The 25,502-nt window shown below is 42.9% G+C and overlaps 1 protein-coding gene across 12 annotated transcripts in view; it reads right to left on the bottom strand.

The window, feature by feature from the left end:
- TNRC6B (trinucleotide repeat containing adaptor 6B) overlaps window positions 1–24,042 on the bottom strand; it is a 241,083-nt gene extending 217,041 nt beyond the window's left edge. For 7 of the 12 annotated variants that reach the window (XM_081587541.1, XM_081587528.1, XM_081587530.1 and 4 more), the window contains exon 1: window positions 23,834–24,042. The gene's annotated coding sequence lies outside the window, so the exon portion shown is untranslated. Of the gene's footprint in view, window positions 1–23,674 lie in introns of all 12 variants that reach the window. The other 5 variants (XM_081587543.1, XM_081587529.1, XM_081587535.1 and 2 more) reach the window with 2 other exon arrangements.
- Window positions 24,043–25,502: the final 1,460 nt, after the last annotated feature.

Below are 25,502 nucleotides of genomic sequence, written 5' to 3'. Positions count from 1 at the left end.
GATTCCGTGGACTGCAGCCTGTCCCACTCCTCTGTCCATGGAATTCTCCAGGCAAGAGTACTGGAGTGGGTTGCCGTTTCCTTCTCCAGGGGATCTTCCCAACTCGGGGATCGAACCCAGGTCTCCCACATTGCCTGTGGATTTTTTACCAGCTGAGCCACAAGGGAATTTTACATTAGTGCCACTTAACAGTGTTATTTCTACTTCATTTTATAGTCATCTCCCTTTATCAATCAGTATTTTTTCCTTTGATTAATGACTAGAGGCTACTGTTAATTCACAGACCCCAGTTCCCATTCCCTGCAAAATCACACTAGAAGGAAAGAGGTCTCTTACACTCTAACAGCCAAAGCGTTGCCATGAAGTACTTAGAAATCTCTAGTCCCGCTCCCACAATTTACAGTCACGTCACAGAAGTTCCTATTCAATGCAGAGTGTTAAATCCTAGAAAAGCTCCATCAAAAGAGGACAAGGGTTGAGAGAGTCCTTGACCTTAACAGAAAAAGCAGTCTATATGTACTCAACAAAAATAAGGAGTCTGAGGCTTCAAGCTGGCAAACAAGTAACCTAGAACACCAATGACTATTTTTTTCTCCTGTCCCATATATATGGAGCCACGTACAAAAATTGGGGGAAAAAAACACAACAAAAAAACAGACACTGTGTGTACATGGGTACAGGGCAGCAGGGGTGGGATGGCTAGGATGAAGGAAGTGCCACTTAGGGATCTGGACCAGGCAATATCAAACTGAGTGACCTTAAGTTGAATTTCAGCCAATACTTACCAGGTATGCCCTCATTTACAAGGGTATATGCCTAACAGCCTCATTATGACTTAGAAAAAGTAGTTCTCAATTTTTTTTTTTCTAATAGTCTCTGGACAGTCCCCTGGAATGTCCCAGCAATTTCTATCTCGGTACTATGAAGCCAGTTCTTGACATGGTTAGTACTTCAAAAATGTGTGTTGAACTAAACAATAAAACAATCTAGATTCCATAGAAAACAAAAATTGACACTTTCCCCAGAAGGACATTCATGTTCAGATGTATTGTGTTCTTATATTTATCATGGATTAAGAACATAAGCAATTTCAATAATGTGCTCAGTAGTAACTGCTGGGACCATATGCATCCCACTGCTTAGATGCTTACCTTGAGAACCACTGACTTGGCCAATGAGCCAACATCCTCCTTCTTAAAACTAAGGGCTCCTTAAAAGTATGTGTGCACTGTCAAATACTATGTATGCTTTTTGACTTTAAAAAAATTACATTTGCTAAATAAATCAGTAAGTAATTGAATTTTTACTCCTATGTGTGGCTAATAGACATCTTCAATTTAGAACAATTAACATTCAAAACACATGCCTAACATTTCAAAACTATGCAGTCTGAACCAACAGCTCTAGAAACAAAATTTATACAGGTCAGCCAGAACAGAAAAGGTCATCTCCATAGTTTAACATAAAAAAAAGAACACAAAATTAGTCCAAGTTGGGTTATAATATCTACTATTAAAATTCCAATATTTAATTAGAATTTCCCAAACTGTCCCCTGGAAAGTCAGAAGTAAAAAAAAAAAAAAGGTTAAAAAGGATCCAAACCCCTATCAGTTCAGTTCAGTTCAGTCGCTCAGTTGTGTCCGACTCTTTGCGACCCCATGACCCGCAGCACACCAGGTCTCCCTGTGCATCACCAACTCCTGGAGTACACCCAAACCCATGTCCATTGAGTCAGTGATGCCATCCAACCATCTCATCCTCTGTCATCTCCTTCTCCTGCCCTCAATCTTTCCCAGCATCAGGATCTTTTCCAATGAGTCAACTCTTCGCATTAGGTGGCCCAAGTATTGGAGTTTCAGCTTCAACATCAGTCCTTCCAATGAACACCCAGGACTGATCTCCTTTAGGATGGACTGGTTGGATCTCCTTGTAGTCCAAGGGACTCTCAAGAGTCTTCTCCCAATACCACAGTTCAAAAGCATCAACTCCTCTGCGCTCAGCTTTCTTTATAGACCAACTCTCACATCCATATATGACCACTGGAAAAACCACAGCCTTGACTAGATGGACCTTTGTTGGCAAAGTAATGTCTCTGCTTTTTAATATGCTGTCTAGGTTGGTCATACTTTCTTTCTATAGCAGCTACAAAACAAGTATTTAAAAGCTGGTTGGGTGAAGGGTACCGCAGGGCAGGAGAAAACGTCTGCTTTTTACTTATACTTCTGTACCATCTGAATTTTTGCTTTACGATAAGCATGTATTTTTTTGGAAAGGTTTATTTTTTAGGCTACCATTAGCTGATAATAAGAAAGGTTGGTCCTCAGAGAACAAGCTGCTCCTTCTGAAACCCTACTGTGCATGAGACAGGATAGGTATCACATGAAGTACTGCACATTTTAACTGTCTTTTCCTTACTGTTTATTACCCGAAGCACTCAGAAAGGAGACTGGAGATGAGAACGATGAGATTCTCAACATAAAGCCAGTACCGTGTAGGAAGTGTCATGTGACAGTCACAGCTGCCTAAGGTGTCAAGCTTTGTGAAGAGGTGTCCTGATTTCTATTAACTGGCCTGGAGAGAACAGATTTAATCTCATATCCTGTAGAAGGAAAAAAAGGAAAGCAGGTTTCTTTTTCTGAAGGTAGCAAAAGTAACCAAATATTAGAGCTAAGAAAGAAAATACAGGTGCATATTCCCTTAGCCACAATTCCAAAATCCACAAAAATTTCTGAGAATCAAAGATTTTCTATCATTCCTTGGTAGTAAAACTTGATCTGAATTTAATTGGCAGCAAAATCCGACCCAAATTGACATGAGACTATTTAGAGTCTACCCACTAAAATAAGAATAGTCATGGCTTTGGCTGCCAAAATATTAATGTATTTGACTATAAAGTGCTACCCTTGACTCTGCAGGGGCATTACATATATACAGTAAATGCACCTTATGAACTTTCCAACATTTTTTTTTTAATTCTGAATTCTAAAATACAGCTGGCCCTTAGAATTTCCAGTAAGTGACTATGAACCTAAAAATGGGTTTTTATTAAAACAGTCCTGTCAATCTCTATCAAAATATCTATCTTTCTAAAAATATTCCTATAAATTTGAATGAATTAATTTTAATTAAAACTTATCACTATTAAAATATACTACTTTGAATATCTATAATTCTATAACTTCAGTATTAGTTAGACTATTGTATACCACTTCAATATTATTTTAAGTCAACTTCTCTCTGAAGGCAACACTAAAATCAGTCTTTGACAGGAGGGTGTCAGCAGGCGATGGCAAGAGTGAACATCGACATCTTCAGGAATCAGTGAGCTAAAAAGGACTGGAATGGGTGAATTTAATTCAGATGACTATTATATCTACTACTGTGGGCAAGAATCCCTTAGAAGAATCAGAATGGGGTAAAGACAGTAAAGCTAAAAAAGGAGATCTCTCAATATGCTTTTTTGTTTTTATGTTTAAAAAACCCCCAAACCAAACAGCATAGGATTTTTTAAAATGTATCAGAGGAACACAGATATTAAAAGTTAACAAGAACCAATTTAAATCATTAAAAGAATCAAAATCAAAAAGTCATAGAATCCAAGTAGTTAATCGATGAACAGAACACAAAAGTCAAGAAATAGAACAAATACAAGTAAGGAAAATTGTATATTTTAGCCCAGTTATATATCAATTCTATTATAATATATGACTAAATGAAAAATGATAACAAAGTTTGCCAAACTCAAAAGTCTCTATTATAGAAAGAAAACAATAAGGCCAGATTAAAACAAGAACTAAGACATGAGACTATTAAGAACCTATAATTAATTACAATGAAGAGTAACTTAGAAGATTTCATGTGAAAACAGAAATAGAATGAACATTTTAATAAACATAAGTACAATATTATATTTTAAACCCTGGTATCTACATGAAATAAAACTGGTTAATTTTTAAGCATACACCAATCCTTCCTCCCTAACTCTCTCTCACATACAGAACTAGCAAATGCTAGAAACAATGAAGCCAAACAGGAACCTCATTTCACAACCAGTAGATGTAAAAGCAGTGAAAATCCCTTTCAGTAAACGTATGAGGTGGTGGCCGTGCTAAGAAGCTTCAGCTGAGTCTAACTCTGTGCGACCCCATGGACTGTAACCACAGGGCTCCTTTGTCCGTGGGATTCTCCAGGCAAGAATACTGGAGCGGGCTCCCATGCTCTCCTCCAGGGGATCTTCCAGGCCCAGGGATCGAACCTGCACCTCTTCTGTCTCTTGCACTGGCAGGTGGGCTCTTTACCACTGGCTCTACCAGGGAAGACCCAAATCAATAATCTGGGGCTTCTATCCAAAGGAAGCACTCACAAAGTTATACTACTCAAAGAAATTAAAGACTGAAAAATAACTGAAAACTCTCCTTAAAGCAGTACTAGTAGCAAACATGGTCATTGCTATATCCTGGAAACAAAGGATAATGCTATTCTCACAAGTATTATTTACTAAATTGTGGTGCGTAGTATCCAAGAAAAATATGTGGCCATCAGAAAGAGTACATATGAGAACATCACTGATATATGGAATTTTAAATTAATTAAAATTTAAAATGTCAGGGTAAATTTGGATTCTTAGAGGTTCATCTTATATGTAAGAATTAAAAAGAAATATTTCCCATAGTAATCTCTCTTTTATTTAAGCAGAACAGAAATGGAAGGAAAAGGAGGGGGAGAAAGAAGACAACAAAAAGACATTCAGGTACAGGAGCATCAAGGATAAAGAGCAAGCCAAGAGGACATCCTGTAAGTAAAAGAGTTTCCAAACTCACTACTAATAGATTCACTATAAAAGAAACATAAAGCTCTAAATTCAGTTAACTAAAAACACAAAGTTAAAGAATATCAAAGTTGAAAGCTAAAAATCTAAGATTTTAATCCATTAAGAGTATGTTTAAAAAGTCCTTATTTCCTAATGGAGGGGTGAAGTTGGGAATAATGGGGCTTTTAGGTGCTAGAAAACAAAGACTGTGAGAAAAGAATTTTACCTCCACCCCCAAAGAATTATGCCTAGTGATTAAGGTTGCGTATAATGTAATGCATATACCAATCTACTAGGGTCTAAGAATATCCCTTGGTTAATTACATAACAGATCCAGATTCAAGGCATCTTTTTGAACTAGGTCATTCACATAATTCCCACAGTGTAAGAAAGATAGAGATACGTGCTCATCCTACTGGAATCCAACATCTGATACAAGTTACTTTAAATTTAAATCATGTATTAATAATGTAATAATGCTGTACCAGTATCAAAACCAAATTTTACATCCTTTTATATCATGCAATGTATTTTGACAGGGTGATTTTGGTTTCCCTAAACAGAAATTAGTTTACTCTCATGATTTAAGAAGCTTCCACAGTTACGAGTGCAGTGTACTGAAGGAATGTACAGAAGTATCCAGGTATCCTTGAGTTTATAATCAAGTTGGAGAAAGAGTATCACATAAAAACAATGTGAGAAAGCTTTGGTAAGCAGTTAAGCATCGGTTGTAAACATAGACTGATGTTAAATATATACCAATCAACCTATAGAAACATTCAACTAAAAGTTACTTTTCCAGATATATACCCTGAAAAGGTTTATATTTATCTCAATCAGGTTGCCATCACTGAAAATATTTTGCAACTCCTATTTTGCTTCCAAAATAGTTAACAAACTGCAGTTTACAAGGAAATTTGCCTCATTACCTCGAAATCATTTTGGACCCCAAACAGTATTACCCAGACAAATTATTTAATCAGACCTTAAAAATGACTCTTGGTTGCTCGCTAAAATTAAATCCACCCTGAAAGAATGAAGATTTTCCCCTACAGAAATTCCAAAGAATATCTCATACTCCGGAAGCAACTCCGAAATAATTCCTCAAATGTTTTCAGAAAAGGTAGCACTTCCACTTCCAGAGAAGATGGAGTAGCAGGGATCAGATGCACCCTTGAACCTGAAACAACTACAATTCTGGACAAAATGTAGAAAACAATGGTTTTCAAAACATCCAGGCAAGGAAGGACAGACAGTGATTCCTGAGAGAAGGTAAACAAACAAGGTAATTAAGCCCTATAATTGCCCGAGTCTGCTACCTAGGGAAGGTCTCCAGCCCAAAACACACGGAGGGGGAACCCAGGTAGAACTCAGAGACTGCCCTTAGTTGAGGAGATGGAGCTGAGATACTGGGAAGTCCAAGGCAGCTCGAGTTTGTAGCTCACAGGAGTATTGGAGAGAAGAGAGCTGCACAGACACAGAACTCCAGAGATCTGCAGGGGACCCCTCGAGTCTTCGGCTGAGTAACTAGGAAAAACACAGCTAACATCACATTTAATGGCACAACGCTTTCCCTCTGAGTCTGGGGGAAAAACAAAGATGCCCATTTATATCACTTTAAAAAAAAAAATTGAGGTGTAGTTGAGGTACAATATATGTAAGTTTCAGGGATACAACATAGTACAATTTTAAGGTCATCCTCCATTTATAGTTATTATAAAATACTGGTTACATTCCTTTGCTGCACAATATTCTTGTAGCTTACTTATTCTATTCTACATACAGTGGTTTATAACTCTTAATCTCCTACCCCTATTTTGCCCTTCCCCTCTTCCTTCTCTCCACTGGTAACCACTAGTTCTGTGTCTGTGAATCTGTTTCTTTTTGTTATATTAACTAGTTTATTTTTATAAAATGCACATATAACTGATATTATACAGTGTTTGTCTTTCTCTATACTTTACCAAGCATAATATCCTCTAAGTCTATCCATGTTGTTGCAAATGGCAAAATTTTATTATTTTTTTAATCCCTGAGTAGTATTTCATTGTATATACCACATCTTCTTTATTTATTCATCTGTGGATGAACACTAAGGGTGCTTCCATATCTTGGCTATTATAAAAAATGCTATTATGGACGCTGGGATAGATATATCTTTTCAAATTAGCGTTTTCTTTTTTTATTTGTTTGTTTCATATATCCCAGGTGTGGAACTGCTGGGTCATATAATAGTTCTATTTTTAGTTTTTTGAGAAACTTCCATACTGTTTTCTGCAGTAGGTGCACCAATCTACATTCCCACCAACAGTGTATGAGAGTTCCCTTTTCTCAACATCCTCTCCAACATTTGTCACTTGCTTGTATTACTTCCGTCATTGTACTTGAGAGCTTCCCAGGCGGCACTAGTGGAAAAGAAAAGTGAAAGTAAAAGTTGCTCAGTTGTGTCTGACTCTTTGTGACCCCATGGACTATACAGTCCATGGAATTCTCCAGGCCCGAATACTGGAGTGGGTAGCCTTTCCCTTCTCCAGGGGATCTTTACAACCCAGGGATCAAACCCAGGTTTCCCGCATCACAGGTGGATTGTTTACCAGCTGAGCCACAAGGGAAGCCCAGCAGTAAAGCACCCACATGCCAATGCAAGAGACATAAGAGACACACGTTCGAGTCCTGGGTTGGGAAGATCCCTTGGAGAAGGAAATGGCAACCCACTCCAGTATTCTTGCCTGGAGAATCCCACTGACAGAGGAGCCTGGTGGGCTACAGTCTATGGGGTTGCAAAGAGTCGGACACAACTGAAAGCGACTTAGCACATAGTACTTGAGGTCCTAGCCAGTACAAGACAAGAAAGAACTCAGGGACCTTCCCTGGTGGTCCCAACCACTAATGCTGAAGAAGCTGAAGTTGAACAGTTCTATGACAATCTCTAAGACCTTCTAGAACTAACACGAAAAAAAGATGCCTTTTTTATCATAGGGGATTGGAATGCAAAAGTAGGGAGTCAAGTGACTGTTACCTGGAGTAAAAGTCAAGTTTGGCCTTGGAGTATAAAATGAAGCAGGGCAAAGGCTAACAGAGTTCTGCCAAGAAAATGCACTGGTTATAGCAAACACTCTCTTCCAACAAACAAGAGATGACTCTACACATGGACATCACCAGATGGTCAACACAAAGTCGGATTGATTATATTCTTTGCAGCCAAAGGTGGAGAAGCTCTGTACAGTAAGTAAAAACAAGACATAGAGCTGAATGTGACTCAGATCATGAGCTTCTTATCGCAAAATTCAGACTTAAATTGAAGAAAGTAGGGAAAACCCCTAGACTATGCAGGTATGACCTAAATCAAAAGAAGTGGAAGTGACAAATAGATTTAAGGGATTAACCCTGATGCTGGGAAAGACTGAGAGCAGGAACAGAAGAGGGTGACAGAGGATAGGATGGCTGGATGGCATCACCGAACTTGAGTTTGAGCAAATTCTGGGAGAGAACAGGGAGGCCTGGCATGCTGCAGTCCATGTGGTTGCAAAGAGCTGGACGTGACTTAGGAACTGAATCACCACCACCAGTGGTTAAGAATCCACCTTGCAATGCAAGGGATGTGGGTTTAATCCCTGGTTGGTGAACTAAGATCCTACATGTCACACAGCAACTAAAAAGCCCTTGTGCCACAATTAAAGAGCCTTTGTGCTACAGCTACTGAAGCCCATGCACTTTGGAGCCCTCATACCACAACTACTGAGCCTGTGTGCCACAACTAGAGAATCCACACACTGCAACAAAAGATCTAGTATGCCACAACTAAGATCCAATGCAGCCAAATAAAAAAATAAATAATTAAAAAAAAAAGAATTAGAACTCAAAGATTAGAAAGTAAATTGTCATTCTTGGTAAATGATATAATTGTGTATAGAAGAAAAACAAAATGATTACAAAAAAGTCACTAGAAGTAATGAATGAAATTAGCAAACTTGATCTGATTCATTAGTGTCACAATCATATCAATAAAAACAAACTGTATCTAAGTGAAGAGGTCTTTAATAATGACTTACTTCCAGGTAGACAGTTTAGAGAATGTTTTTTAAGAGTAAGAAGGAAAATGGTTTGGAATCCAGAAACAAGGGAGAATATTTTACATAATGCATAGCCCTTATAAAGTACAGACACAAAAAAGGAGAAAATCATATGAAATACAGAGAAAATATTGTGGTGGGGAGAGGGCAAAGAGCTCTAGGGAACAAGAGCTGATAGATGGAAGCATTAAAGGATCTGGGTCAGACACTGAGGTTTGGACTTCACAAAATAAGAAAGGTTGATCGAGAAGAGAAAAGAAAATAGTATGCAGGAAATGTTTTCTGGAGGGAAACTAGGAATAGGACCAGAGAGAGGAAGCTGTTTTAATAATCCAGACATACCCTGAGGATGACTCAGAAGCAAGATGGTGGCATGAAAACAAAAAAATGAGAAGCTCCAAGTGTAAAGCTATAGAGAAAGAACTACAAGATATGGCAATGTTTCAAGATGCAGGGTTTCCGGGTTTCAAGATGCAGGTGTTGGGAGGATGGTTACCAACAAGGGGACTCAAATCAAGTGAGCAAATCATTTAGGAAGATGAAGCAGAGACCCATCTCCAGCCTCCAGAGTTACCTTTTTGAATGACACCCCAAATGAAAGGCAAACGAGAGAAAATGACATTCAATACGCATGTTTAAGTGCAGTGAATACAAGCTTGGCAGGCCTCTGTTTCAGAAGCAAACACGCTGCCTCGGTGTGTGGCCCTGGCTCTGGCAGCTTCGGGAAGCGTAGGGTGACGTCACAATGTGCTGAGGCCACCTCACAAGCTCTGTGTGGGGCACAGGGTCCCCTTTTTAAAGTTTTCAAACCAGCCCTTACTGGCTTGAATTGTGATGCCTTTTGCATTTTCATTCTCGTTTTGTTTTTGTTATTTCCACAAAGAGCCCTTTCACCAATTCTCTTGGTGTTTTAAAAGTAATGCTTTTCCCTGTGGGCCCGTGTTTTGGCCATACATTAGGAATGTGGGGGCAGAAAGAGATCTCCTCCTGCATGGTTTAAGCGGGAATCTATAACCAGTGTGCCCTTATGTTTACGGGTATAGAGCCACACTGCAAAATAAAAACATCATAAATGTTAAACACTTTGTATAAAACTATAAAACTTTTATAGAGAAAGTAAGGTTGACAAGTGGAGAAGGCATGGCACCCCACTCCAGTACTCTCGTCTGGAAAATCTGCAGCCTTAAGGCTGCAGTCCATGGGGTCGCTAAGAGTCGGACACGACTGAGCGACTTCACTTTCACTTTTCACTTTCATGCATTGGAGAGGAAATGGCAACACACTTCAGTGTTCTTGCCTGGAGAATCCCAGGGACGGGGGAGCCTGGTGGGCTGCCGTCTATGGGATCACACAGAGACGGACATAACTGAAGCGACTTAGCAGCAGCAGCAGCAGTAGCAAGGTTGACAAGAGTAGTTGGTGAAATTATTTTAAAATCTGTTATCCATGGTACACCTAAGTAGAGTTGTTTACTTATTAATAGAAGTCTCAAAGAGATAAACATTTGGGTAAAATATCTCACAGAAAGGATATTACTGAGCACGAACACCAGTAGCAAGATTTTCACTGAAGGAAAAACACCTAGCTCCTAGGGGGACCTGGGCTTCATCTCTCACTCCTTCCTTCACATTGGAACCCTGTGAAATTACCCAGGCCATAAAAACTAACCACCCCGTATCTGGGGGCAGCTTTTGCCTTCTGAGACCGAACACCCTGTGTCTACAGAGTGCGAATCTTAAGTAAACCTGCTTTCACTTCACCATGGCTCATTCTTGAATTTTTTCCTGTGCAAAGCCAAGGATTCTCACCTTGGCAGCTGATTCCAGGAACTCATCCGAGATCTGGAACATAACTAGCCTCTTGTGCCCCATTTTCCTGCAACGTACTGATCTGGGTCTAAGTCAGGGAGCTTGGACCTCTCCCACTTTTGGAGGCTCTTCCTAGGTTTGAAAAATGAAGACATGCCAGGGATTTCCCTGGTGGTTCAGTGGCTAAGACTCCACATTCCCAATGCAGGGGGCCCGGGTCCTTGGTCAGGGAACTAGATCCCACATGCCACAACTCAAAGATCCTTCGTGCCACAACTAATAAAGAAACTAAGACCTGGCACAGCCAAACAAATAAGCAAAAAATATATAAATTAAAAAAAATCTGTGGTACATTTTAAATGCATACATGTAATTAACACTTCAAGGGGAAGAAAACAATATAACTGTACTACTCACAAAATACAGGAATAATAAACATCTTCATCTGTCATTAATCACAGAGAGTATGATACAGTAACTGGAACAAGTTTAAAGCTACAATCAATAATTTCTTCCAATCCTGTGGATTTATCTCTTAGTACTGCTTACTGTATGCAAACCATTCTGTGAGTGCCACAAAAAACAACAAAGTGGTATAAACTTGTTTTAGGCTCTAGGTATCTAAGAGCGAACTCCTGACTTCTCCCTCTTCTTTAGTGGAGGAACTGCAAGGAACGTGTCCCAGTTATTACTCCACTCTCCTGGGTGTTTTCTGAAATTGCACCTCACTTGGGACTCAAACTGGAGAAGGCAATGGCACCCCACTCCAGTACTCTTGCCTGGAAAATCCCATGGACGAGGGAGCCTGGTAGGCTGCAGTCCATGGGGTCGCTAGGAGTCGGACACGACTGAGCGACTTCATTTTTACTTTTCACTTTCATGCACTGGAGACAGAAATGGCAACCCACTCCAGTGTTCTTGTCTGGAGAATCTCAGGGACGGGGGAGCCTGGTGGGCTGCCATCTATGGGGTCGCACAGTCGGACACGACTCAGGCGATTTAGCAGCAGCAGCAGGGACTCAAACCCACAATCTTCCAACTGAAACTGCATAACTCATCTCAGGACTTAATGAAGTTCAGGTTCTTTATGTCTCAGCACTGAAGGAATTCAGCTAGACGCAAAGTGATAACTAAAAAGATTTATCAATATCCTTTGTAAAGAGGTTGCAGGAAAACGGGGCATGAGAAGGTGGTCATGATCCAGGTCATGGGCAGGTTCCTGGGATGGGCCACCAAGTGATGGTCCTTGGCTTAGCACAGAAAAGAATTCAAGAGTGAGCCACAGTAAATAAAAAGCAGGTTTACTGAAGGTGATACACATTCCAATTATAGAATGTAGTCCGTCTCAGAATGTGAGCAACCATGGTAGAAACACACTCCACACACAGAGTGTGGGCTGTCTCAAAAGTCAAGAGCAGCCACAAAATATGGGGTGCTCAGCGTTTATGGGCTGGGTAAGCTAACGGGTGGGAGGATTATTCCAACTATTTCAGGGGGAAGGGGCAGGGACTTCCAGAAATTGGGCCACCGCCCACTTTTTGCCCTTTTATGGTCAGCATCAGAACTGTCATGGTGCCTGCGGGTGTGTCATTTATCATATGCTAGTATATTACCATGAGTGTATAAGGAGGTTCAGGGTCTACTCGAAGTTGAATCTTGATGCCATCCTGGGCCTAATCAGTTCTAATCAGTTTATGCCATATCCTTAACAGCTAAGTCATTCTTTTAAAGGTTCTGCCCTGCTTCCTTTCTGCCTGTCTCATTTCTACACCTTTAAATAGATTTTCTATCTTTCCTCAAGTTGTTGTGGCCTTCTCAGCCTCACCCTGCTTCCATTTTCTCCTTCCTTTTCACTCCAAACATCTTAAAATAAACTATATTCACTGGTGTAATTTTCCCTACTATCCATTATCTCCGTAGCTCCTTGTAATGTAGGTCAATAAATGAACACACAGAAATTTGTAGCAATCAACTTTTTAACAGGTTAATTATCATCTTCTGAATGGGATCAGCACTACTAGAGCATAATCACCTCTCTTTCTGAAAACTATCGAGTTCTGAACACAAAAATCTGAGAAACACTGGTTAGCCAACAAAGTCCAGACATCTCATAATTGTACTTAACAACGACAACAGGATGAAAGACAGTAAGAGTTGGGGTGAACTGGGGAAAAGGAGGCACTACTAAAGAATAACAGGGTTGAAAGAGAGGACTTATTAAACCAAAGAGGTGTAAACTGAAAGAAAATGGCCTGAATTTCCATTCAATGAATCGTCCTTTCTTCACTTTTAGTTGAGAATCAAATTAAACTAATGCTGGCTCAGGGAACCACTTAAAGATTTATGTTGTTATGTTTGTTGTTCATTCGCTAAGTTGTGTCCCATTCTTTGCAACCCCCATGGACTGTAGCACATCAGGCTCCTCTGTCCTCTATTACCTCCTGGAGTTTGCTCAAATTCATGTCCACTGAGTTGGTGAGGCTATCTAACCATTTCATCCTCTGCTTCCCTCTTCTCCTCCTGCCTTCAATCTTTCCAGCATCAAGGTCTTTTCCAATGAGCTGGCTCTCTGCATCAGTGGCCAAAGTATTGGAGCTTCAGCTTCAGCAACAGTCCTTCCAATGAATATTCAGGGTTGATTTCCTTTAGGATTGACTGGTTTGATCTCCTTGCTGTCGAAGGGACTCTCAAGAGTCTTCTCCAGCACCACAGTTGGAAAGCATCAATTTTTCAGTGCTTCTTCAGTGCTCAGCCTTTTTTATGGTCCAAGTCTCACGTCCGTACGTGACTACTGGAAAAACCATAGCTCTGACTAGACTTACAGGTAAGTAAAACTAGAATTTCAAGCTGTAGAAATCGTCTTTCCCAGTACATGCACCTGGAGGCCCTTCTGACATCATCCCTTTGACTGGTTCAGTATCTGGTCCTGTGAGGTGGATCAGCACTTGTCTCAAGCAATCTGGAGGTGACTTCCTTTACTCTCTGCTCCTCAGTTCAGTTTCTCAGTCATGTCTGACTCTTTTGACCCCTTTGACTGCAGCATGCCTGGCTTCCCTGTCCATCACCAACTCCCAGACTTGCTCAGACTCATGTCCATCGAGTTGGTGATGCCATCCAACCATCTCATCCTCTGTCGTCCCCTTCTCTTCCCAACTTCAATCTTTCCCAGCATCAGAATCTTTTCCAGTGAGTCAGTTCTTTGCATCAGGTGGCCAAAGTATTGGAGTTTCAGCATCAGTCCTTCCAATGAATATTCAGGACTGATCTCCTTTAGGATTGACTGGTTGGATATCCTTGCAGTCCAAGGGACTCTCAAGAGTCTTCTCCAACACCACAGTTCAAAAGCATCAATTCTTCGGTGCTCAGCTTTCTTTATGGTCCAAATTTCACATCCATACATGACTACTGGAAAAACCATAGCTTTGACTAGGTGGACCTTTGTTGGCAAAGTAATGTCTCTGTTTTTTATATGCTGTCTAGGTTGGTCATAGTTTTTCTTCCAAGGAGCAAGCATCTTTTAATTTCATGGCTGCAGTCACCATGTGCAGTGATTTTGGAGCCCAAGAAAATAAAGCCTGTCACTGTTTCCATTGTTTCCCCATCTATTTGCCATGAAGTGATGGGACCAGATGCCATGATCTTAGTGTTTTGAACGCTGAGTTTTAAGCCAGCTTTTTCACTCTCCTCTTTCACTTTCATCAAGAGGCTCTTCAGTTCCTCTTTGCTTTCTGCCATAAAGGTGGTGTCAGCTGCATATCTGAGGTTACTGATATTTCTCCCGGCAATCTTGATTACAACTTGTGCTTCTCCGCTCCTAGATAAGCTTAAATGAGTCACCACTTTCTAACTCCACCTGAAATCATTTGCCTAGTTATAGGTGCTATATTCAAGCAAGTATATTAATTAGAAGTGACAAGCATCATTCTGGTTTACGATTAGCTTCTTTGAATGGTACTTTATGATGCCTTTATGAATTCAAATGTATGTAATCACAACAATTATTTCTAAGACTATTTCCAGTTCTGAAATGTAGTGTAATCTGAGTCTGACATGTCACTTACAGGTCTGTAAGTCAGCTGTTGGCCCTGTACCCTGACACCAGCTTTATAAAAGCACACCACTGTGCCATCTTCTCCTTATACTAAATATGCTCCTTCGGACCTCTGTGTAGGCTGTTTGCCCTGCCTGAAATGCCCTCTTCCTCCATGACTGAGTGGAAATGTTACCTTCCCTGGAAAGACTTTCCTGACCTCTAGTTGTGTGGACGACTTTCCTTTCCACCCGTCCCCTCCCCTGAATGTCTACTATAACACTTACAACACCAAATGGCACTCATCTGTATATGTGTCTGCCTTGCCCACTTGGCTGTGCGTGCCTTGGGAACAAAGATCTCTTCTTATCCCATCCCTATAGTCCTAGCTCCTAACCCAGCATTCAGGACACAGTTCGGTCCAGTTCAGTTCAGTCGCTCAGTCATTTCCGACTCTTTGTGACCCCATGAACCGCAGCACGCCAGGCCTCCCTGTCCATCACTAACTCCCCGAGTCCACCCAAACCCACGTCCATCAAGTCAGTGATGCCATCCAACCATCTCATCGTCTGTCGTCCCCTTCTCCTCCTGCCCTCAATCTTTCCCAGCATCGGGGTCTTTTCCAATGAGTCAGCTCTTTGCATCAGGCGGCCAAAGTATTGGAGTTTCAGCTTCAACATCAATCCTTCCAATGAACACCCAGGACTGATCTCCTTTAGGATGGACTGGTTGGATCTCCTTGTAGTCCAAGGGACTCTCAAGAGTCTTCTCCAACACCACAGTTCAAAAGCATCAATTCTTCAGTGCTCAGCTTTCTTTACAGTCCAACTCTCACATCTATACATGACCACTGGAAAAACCATAGCCTTGACTAGATGGACCTTTGCTGGCAAAGTAATGTCTCTGCTTTTTAATATGCTGTCTAAATTGGTCATAACTTTCCTTCTAAGGAGTAAGTGTCTTTTTTTAATTTCATGGCTGCAGTCACCATCTGCAGTGATTTTGGAGCCCAGAAAAATAAAGTCAGCCACTGTTTCCACTGTTTCCCCACAGTGCGCACACAAACATTCAGTGTAAACTGTAGTCAAGTAAGTACCGACCACATGAAAAAGTGTTGAAAGGAATAACCATTCTGAGCATTTCTACTAACAAAGGATTAAAAAGACACTCATTAAAGTCTGCAATGGGGAGTTCCCTCGTGGTCTAGTGGTTAAGATTCCAGGTTTTCACTGCCGTGGCCGGGTTCAATCCCTGGTCGAGGAACTGGGATCCCATATGTGGCCAAAAAAAAAAAGAAAACCCCAACTCTACAATGACTAGATAAAATTTTCATACAAATTAAAATTTATTACAATATTTTCTATAATAATGAAATGTTTACCTATTACAGGTAGAAATTAAGAAAAAGCAGACCCTAGAGACAACCTAAAGTGGAAAGCCCCTCCCTGCCCCCATATATTTATTTAAAACCATCAGAATGAGACACTTTTCTATTTCAGTTTTCTTTCCTAATTTATTTGAAAATTTTTCATTCAGGACCTACTATGTGTAATTTACAGTGGGAGATGCTGTGCTTAGCTGCTCAGTTGCGTCCGACTCTTTGCGACCCCATGGACTGCAGCCTGCCAAGCTCCTCTGTCCATGGGGATTCTCCAGGCAAGAATAATGCAGTGGGTGCCAGATACTGGTGATAAAAATGTGAGCAAAACAGACAAGGCATTTTTATTCACATAGCTATTTTCTAGCAGGGAAACAATATACAAATTAAATTAATTACAATTAAATTAAGTGCTCTGAGTGTTTAAAAGGAGCACTTCTACTGGGGGAGGGGGGAACGGGTGTGTGCTTAAGAAATAACACATCAACAAGGCTCCAAGGATTGAACAGGCAACAACTAGGCTTGGGGTGAGAAGCTGCCAGACCATGGGACTGGCAAGTGCAAGGAAGAGACCTTGAGCAGGAGAGGATATACATTTCAGGAACCAGAAGGTCAGTGTGACAAGAGTACAGGCAGCAAAGGGGAGAAGGACAGGAAATGACGCAGGGTTTTCCCTGGGCATTTAGTGAACAAGACAGACCAGATGCTTACTCTTGTGAAGTTTATATTCCAGAGGGTAGATGGCAGCGTTTGGGGGACAGGTTAACAATTTTAAGTAGGGAGGACATGTGATTAGAGTTACACTTGTTTGTTAGTTAAATATTTTATATTTGAAGAATAACATATACAGAACTGACACATAGTCTTAAGCGATTATTCCTTCTGCAGTTTCTACAGTTCTCTGAGGCAGAGAATTCCCTACTTACAAGGGAAAAAATTAAGTTCTGCAAACTAAGTAATCAACAAACATTTGAGTGCCTACAATACAGCAGGCGCAGTACAGTGTGTGCATTCATATAGAGATGAATGCAAGTCTTGCTCTTAGGAAACTCACAATCCGATTCAAGAGACAGATCTAGAAACACTATACAGTGTAGTCCATGCTAGAAATGAGGAAAGTATAAAGAAGCAAAGAGAAATTCAATATTCCTAGAAAGAATTAATCATATCATCTTTGTGTTAAAGCTGTACTTTTTCATACTACGTTTTTGAATTTTCAATCATTCCTGTGCTTAGAACATAGCTGGTACTCACGCATATGTCTACAACACAAACCAACCCAGGATTTTTCACTTCTAGTGCAGGTCCTTTCCAGGAACCAAATATGCCCCTAACTGGAAAAGTTTGCATTAATTCCAAGGAGCTCTTCTTTTGAAGCTGCTTTCACAGCCAGCTTACAAAAAACCACAAAAGAAAGTTACGTTTCATTAAATTAAAGTCACACTTCATTATTTGCCCAGCCTGAAAACCTATAACAACTTCTAAACAGTTATTTTTTTAAAGTGAGTTTTCATTCAGAAGAAATTCTCCTATGAAGACAATCAAGAAACTGCCATCTAGTCCTGCATAATTCATGATCGCTGTCCTCAAAGCACTTGTATTTTGGTTTCTAATTGAAAAGATAAAATGTAGCACACAGAAAGAATAAAACAAAATACACGGTAGCATTGTTCAGTGATTTAAAGTATTTATAGACTATCTACTATGAGCAAGCTCTGACAAACTTAAATAGCATATTAAAAAGCAGAGACATTACTGAAAAGATTCGTATAGTCAAAACCATGGTTTTTTCCAGTAGTCATGTGTGGATGTGAGAGTTGAATCATAAAGAAAGCTGAGTGCTGAAGAACTGATGCTTTTGAACTGTGGTGTTAGAGAAGACTCTTGAGAGTCCTTTGGACTGCAAGGAGATCCAACCAGTCAATCCTAAAGGAGATCAGTCCTGAATATTCATTGGAAGGACTGATGCTGAAACTCCAATACTTTGGCCACCTGATGCAAAGAACTGACTCCCTGGAAAAGATTCTGATGCTGGGAAAGATTGAAGTTGGGAAGAGAAGGGGACGACAGAGGATGAGATGGTTGGATGGCATCACCAACTCGATGGACATGAGTCTGAGCAAGTCTGGGAGTTGGTGATGGACAGGGAAGCCTCGCATGCTGCAGTCCATGGGTTCGCAAAGAGTTGGACACAACTAAGCAACTGAACTGATCTACTATGAGCCAGGTAAGGAGTCCTCTTAAGAGGCAAAGTGGAGTAGGACAAAAGCTTGCCTTCAGGGAACTCAGTTTTATACCCTGCCTTCAAGGAACTCAGCCAATAATACACAACCCCGGACAATCAGAGCTATAATTCAGCTGCTGCTGCTGCTTAGTCGCTTCAGTCGTGTCCGACTCTGTGCAACCCCATAGACGACAGCCCACCAGGCTCTGCCGTCCCTGGGATTTTCCAGGCAAGAGTACTGGAGTGGGGTGCCATTGCCTTCTCCGTATAATTCAGCAGGTACACACAGATGATAACACAGCTGCCATAGCTTCTAATTTATCAGCACCTATTCCCACACCTTATCAGTTATTGAATATTTTAACACTACCCTTGATTATAATACAAACTGATAAATATTGTAAGTAACTGCTACATGAAAAAATTAATGTTAAAACAGCTCAGAGGAGATGGTGAGAACTGAATTTTCTGGGTTTCTCAGCAAGGATAGTTAGCATATTTGGATAAGGACCTGGTTGCAAGAAGGAGAAGAGAGTTAGCAAAAGGCCAGTGGTGGCAATTAGCCCGGTACAGCCTCCAACTATGCTAAGGACATGGTTCAGAGCTGTGCTGTCCGGCACGGTAGCCACTTGCCACATGTAGCTATTGAGCACTGGAAATGTGGTGAGTCTCAACTGAGATGTATTAAGTGAAAAGTACACTCTGGATTTCAGTTTCACATGAAAAAAAGCATGTAAAGCACCTCAATATGTTTTTTAACCGATTATGTGTTTACATAATATCTTGGATATCTCGATGTAAATAAAGTGTTATGAAAATCAATTTCACTCTTTCTTTCTACCTTTTTAATGTGGCTACTAGAAAATTTAAAATTACATGTGTGGTTCACATCTGCGGCTTGCGTTCTATTTCTACTGCACAGTGCTGGTCCAGAGAGCTTTAAATAACAAGCTACCGAGTTTAATCCCTTGAGGGTATGAAACACTATTGAATGTTTTTAAACCTAAGTGCTTGTGGTAGATTTGGGGAGGGGGCAGGAAACAAACAAAAGTGCTGTTTCAGGAGCGTGGGGGCCATCCGTAGGGTCAAGACACTAGAGGCGGTTGTCAATGTCAAAAGGCCGGCAAATGTCAAAGGGTAAGCGGGCTCAGCTGGAAAGTGTACAAGGTCTTCAGAAGTCCCACGCTGGGTGGAGAGAGGAGGAAAAAACCAAGAGCAGGGTGAGGTGAGGGAAGAGGAACAGCTGCAAGCACTGACGTGAGCCTGGATGACCAAGGTGCACTGCTCAGCTGACTAGCAAGCCCAACCCTGGTTTAGAGTTAGGTTAGATCTCATCTGGCTCAGTGGGAAGGGCTCCCAGGCAGAGGTGCCATTCAGGAGAACAAAATCCGTATCCTCTTTAGCGATTCCAGATCTCTCTTTCTCTGTGGCAAGCCCTCTGCCAGTGGGATCAAGTTCGGAGTAGGTAGGAGGCAGAAAGGAAGGCTACCAAAAGCTACAAGATAGCAATAAATTATAAAAGCAAACACCCAGACTCACAATACAGCCAACAGATATTTACTGGGCGTCTGCTGTATGCCTGGTCCTTGGCCTAGCTCTGGAGATATGGGAAACAAAACAGACATGGTCCTGAATCAAAACTTTTGGTGAGAGCTATGAAAAAAGAACAGGAAGCTCTGAGAGCTCTAACTGAGGGAGGATGGGAGTAGTGGGATGAGGTCATAAAGGAAAGACTCTCTGAAGAAGTGACAATTTCATGTGAACCCTGAAGTCAGGTGAGTGAAGACTAGGGGGAGTAACGGCCCAGGCCAGGAGAGTGGTATGTACAAAAACCTTAAGATTGGAAAAGGCTTGGGTAATTCAGACAACTGAAAGAAAGGCTATGTAGTCAGAATGTCAAGAAGGCAGGTGGGTCAAAAAAAAGGTGTGAGAAGGCTGGAGAGGCAGGCAAAGGCCATATCTTGCACAGCCTTATGGGATGGAAAATAAAACCCCGAATGGGTCCAAGTGCAATGGGAAGCCGTGAGGGGTTCTGATCAGGGAAGTGGTCCAATCTTGACGGGTTCCAAGTGTTCAACCACCTATGCTGTCTGCTCAGCCACCTGAGCAGAAGCTGGCTTGGGAGCAAAGGGGCAGGAGCCAGCATTTGTAGCTGAGTAGCAACATACCTGGTCTGGGGTAACAGAGTGTAATGTAAGGCCCTTCAAGGGACTCCCCTGGCAGTCCCATGGTTAGGACTCCATGCTGCCAATGCAGGCAGCATGGTTTAGATCCCTGGTCAGGAAACTAAAACCTACACGCCACGTGCCATGGCCAAAAGGTAACGATAAGGCCCTTCAAGTTTTCCCTGGGGCTTCCCTGATGGCTCAGACAGTAAAGAATCTGCCTACAATGCAGGAGACCTGTGTTCAATCCCTGGGTTGGGAAGATCCCCTGGAGAAGGGAACAGGTACCCACACCAGTATTCTGGCCTGGAGAATTCCATGGACTGTATAGTTCCTGAGGTCGCCAAGAGTTGAACAAGACAGCAACTTTCACTTTCAAGTATTCCAGGGTTGCAAGGTTGGGAGAAGGATGGCACCACCAAAAAATATGGAAAAATCTGATGGAAGAGTTGATTTGGGAGGCACTGGCTAGGAGGCACAACTCTAAACATACTGAGTATGAAGAACTAGGGAAGAATTCCAGCAGGTAAATATGGATGTTGTTTTAGAGAATGGAAGAGAGATCAGACATGGATACTAAGGTTAACACACCAGAGAAGTGACAGTTTAAATCCCAAAAGTAAATACCATTTTCAAGTAGTTGAAAACAGAGGGGAAAAAAAGTGAAACAAGCCAGAGTCTGATCCTCAGTGTTTCTCTCTGGGACGGAATTCAGGGCTCTCAAAAGGGACAGAGCATGAGGGAGTCTTTGGAGAGTGATGGAACCATTCTGTACTCTGATTGTGGCGCTGGTTGCATGAATCTGTACATGTGTTAACATTCAGAATGTTACTAAATTAATAACAGAAGTTTTCAAAATTAAAAAAATTACTTCCCAGGCTCTATGAACTGCTCCATTTAAGTATTCTCCCAGAACATGCCTTTAGCACATGAGCTATTCTCTTTACTGTCCCATTAAACTAAAACTGCTAAAATGAACCCTAAGTCATGACATTCTAAACTGTGTCTTAGTCAACTGACATTTACTGTGCTCCTATTATATGTATCAAGCACCCTGCTGGATATAAAACTGAATGATGCCTGGTCCCTGGAAGGATTAACCGACAAGAGCAAGGCACCGGAGTGTAGATCTGCGCAAAAGGCTCTGAAAGCCTTGACCTCTGAATTAAAGGCACTTTAATTCATCTCTGTAAAAATTAAATAGGGAAGAAATTAAAACAAAGCTTAGATGTAACACGAGCAAAAATGCTAATCTCTAAAAATTAAGAATAAGTTTCATTAATTCTTAAGTTAGGTATGGAGAAGCTAATCATCAGTCACATTTCCCTTTTCCATCCCTTTCTGCTTCTCGGTGTCCTTTCTGCATTTCTTCCTCTGGATAATTGGGGGGGGGGGGGGAGTGGAGTAAAATGGAACACGCAAAGGGTTTGAAACCAGACTGAAGACTAAACCGATGCCCTTTAACTTCCTAGCTCTGTGGCTTTTGGAAGCTGTTTTTCCCATCCATAAAACAGTAATGAAACCGATCTCACAGGCTTGAGTTAAGGATTAGGTAAAAAATATAAACAGGTTGGCATAAGCAAAGCACGCAAAAAAAAAAAAAAGATGTTAGCTAACATTATCAATACCATTTGAACAAATGGCATTGTTCTGATTTAAAACATTTTTAAGTGCTTCCATTTGAATGAGGACAAAAATATTTCCCGACCCTCCTCCCAAAGGGCATGACAATTATGTGCTACCTTAGAAAGGCCAATTGGGAATTTCTTCTCCTTAAGTCCCATCAGAAACTTTTCTGCTCAAATGTTTGAGACAAGCACTTAAAAACAGTCAAGAACTAAAAAATTATTTTAAAGGCATCATATCATCACTGCATTCTAAGTGGAACACGCCAGTCTGATTCGTGTTCTGGATACTCGCCTTAGTGTATGGACCTACTACATTCACATCTCTCCTACTACCTACCTAGTGAGACACCACACACGATAGAGGTGTCAATGTGCTACAAGTTCTGCTTTTTAAGAGGTATTTACATAACACTACCAAAAGCTAAACATAGTTCCAAAGCCATCCGAATCAACAAGAAACTATCATCCTACTGAAATTCCCCACAACTAGGAAGAAAACAGCCACTATTGTTAAACTTGCACAAAATGCTAAAATGTAAGATTTCTGAACATCTTATTTCTGTTTTCTTAACTGCTGGGGGAGGGGAACGGTAATTAACAACGTTTTATTCACTGACTATGGAGAAACATCTCTGGCTAATTTTGTTCTATATTTTGCCTATATTGTAAGCAAATGGCCAACTTGAATTCACCTTATGCCTCGCTTCAACCTTTAGCACAAAGGCTAAAAAGTAATAGTGCAGCCGGCAGATAGGCGAAAAAGCAGGGAGCCTGAAAAGACCCAGACTAATTCCTGGTGTTCAAATAACCGAGGATGGGCTGGGCCTTAAGGTCACCGACAAGAGGCTACCCTTATTGGGTGTCTTCAGCCACTACAAAGTGCATTTAAGCTCACTGTGGAAACCCACTAGTTTGAAACCAAGGGCGCAGGACCAGGGGATGGCAGAAAACACTTCTGGCTGGTCGTTCGCTGATAGTCCCCTCGCCCTCCTTTCCACGGGGAAGAGTTAATCGACTCTTAGGTGGCCACACAGGCAGGGCTCCAGGGTGAGGGGTGGAGTTGGGACCCCCGGCCCGGGTTGGGAAGCGGAGCTCATTCACTCTGTCACGCAGGTCCTGCACACAGGTGGGGACCGGGAGGCTCCGAGGCCTGACATCTCCCTCTGCCACCGACAGGCAAGGGGCCCCGACGTGCCTCCGTGGGCCTCCGCTCTCCGCCGCGACGGGGACCTCTCCCGGCCCCGAGGTGCCCCGGCGACGGGAAGCTAACTCGACTCGACCGGCCCACCCGGAAGCCCTCCCCCAACTCACACCTGCCGGCGCGTGACGCCCGCCGCCGCCGCCGCCGCCGCCGCGCGCGCGCGCCCACCCGCCCAACCCGGCCCGGCCATTCCGGGCGCCCCTTCCCCGCACGCGGACGTCGCCCGCGTCCCTCCCCGCCCCGGGGTCAAACCCACCAGACGCCCGCCCCGCGGAGCGCGCGCCCAACGCCACCGCCCCCGCCGGCCCCGCGCGCGCTCACGCCCCTCCCGGCCCTCTCCCCGCCGCGCGCGCTCACTCGCGAGGACACGCACACGCTGCGCCTCAGCTTGACAGGCCGGCCCCGAGCCGCGCGCTCCCGCGGACGTCCTCGCCCACCCCGCCGCCCGGCTCTGACTGGGCGGTGAGCGGGGGGAGGGGAGGGGAAGGGCGGCGGTGGCCGTCGGTCCTCACTCACCGCCGAGCCGTGCCGGCTCCGAGTGCGCGGCGTTCCGCTGTGAGGCGATGCGCTGCGATGCGCGCAGTCCCCGCTCCTTCGCAGGCTATGGAGGCGACGTAGTAGGGGGACTGAGGGGCTCGGGGGATGGGGTCACTCCCTCCCGCTTCACCTCCGAGAAACACGGGGACCCCAGAAACTAAAAACAAAATAAACAAACTTTCCCCTCCGCCTCCCTCCCCCAAAACCACAACACAAACACTCGGGGCCCCGCCCAGAGCCCCACTCCATTGGCCGCAGGGAGGATGCTGCCGGCCCTCACTGGCTGGCTTTTGTGCCCGTCAAGCTGCCGTTCCGCCCCTCCAGTGCCTCGCCGCAGCCGTCGCCCCTCATTGGTCAAATGCGTTCCGTTTGACGAGCTAGGATTGGTTAAGCTGCCTGCGCCAATCATTCGGGGACACACCCCCTCAGCATCCCAGAGGCCGCTTCCTCGGTCGCGGACGCGGAGAGGCGAAGGGGAAACTAGAGCATGATGGCGGCCGAGCTCGGTTGGCGCAACCATCGTCTTTTTCCTTTTATTAGCTCATTAGTGCCTCGCCCTCGCGCTGTTTCCCCTAAGCTCCTCTCACCATCCAGTACTGCCTAATAACGGAATCTATACGTCCTGGCTCCTTGATTTATCCCCTCAGAAGTGCTGAGTGTGGGCTGGTTGTGAGTCATTGGACTGTCAGCATGTCACTCGTTAGTCAAATCTTCAAACTATTGGTGGAACGGCAAGAAAGCCCGTCCAACAACAAGGGCTAATGCCATTGGTTTGTCTCCACCGAGTTCTTTCCTGGTACCTTATTGGGCAGATAGGCGCGTCGGTCAGATTCGCACTGTTAATTGTTTGCTAGGCAGTTTGGATGAGTGTTCATTTGGCCTGTAGTTGGTAATAACGACTACCCGCTTGCGTACCGCTTGCGTGCCCGCTTTGTGCCAACTGTGCAGAGTTCTTTACAAGGACTAGCGATTAAACCTGTGAGTTATAGGTCCTCTAAATTTTACAGATAAGACACTAACGCTCCAGAGAGGTTAGGACATTTGCCCAAGGTCACCTAGATAGAAAATAGTTGGCAGACCAACATTTGGTCCCAGATCTGTCTGACTCCAAAGCCTAAGCTCTTTTCACTGTACTTTAGTGTCTCCTTTAGCCTAGAATCGTACCTGTCTGCCAACCCTACATCTTCAAAAGGTTTCATTCAGAGCCTAAGGTCCTCAGTTTCTGGAGGTGACACTGTTGGGGACTAAAGCTATGGATAGGTTGTCATTGCCTCCACTGTATCTTCTCCTCCGGCACCCATTCCTCCCACCCTAAATGAAACAGTCTTGGTGTTTCCTCACCGGAAGCCCATTTACCTTTCTGTTCATTTTCTCCACTTTATAAATAAATGAATACTTCTACCAGCCTTCTGTTTCAAGCCTACATTCCCAACTCCCACCCATCCATCTCCAGCTCACTCTTTTCTGAGAGAGTGCTGAAGAGCCAGAAATGAGGAGAGAGTCCAAAGAGGGAAAGAGAATAAATCGGTTTAGGAATAATTTACTGTATGCGAATGGAACAGCCCTTTCTGGAAAGCTTCCAGAGTAGCCCCTGATGCTGTGCAAGACGTGTGTTCCTGGCTCCTGGCCACTGAATTCTTTCCTGTGG

The sequence above is a fragment of the Giraffa tippelskirchi genome, chromosome 4 (assembly GCF_054371585.1).
Source record: "Giraffa tippelskirchi isolate mGirTip1 chromosome 4, T2T-mGirTip1v1.2.pri, whole genome shotgun sequence".
NCBI lineage: Eukaryota > Metazoa > Chordata > Mammalia > Artiodactyla > Giraffidae > Giraffa > Giraffa tippelskirchi.
The sequence above is the reverse complement of the archived record's forward strand: the minus strand, read 5'-3'. Positions and strand labels throughout refer to the sequence as shown.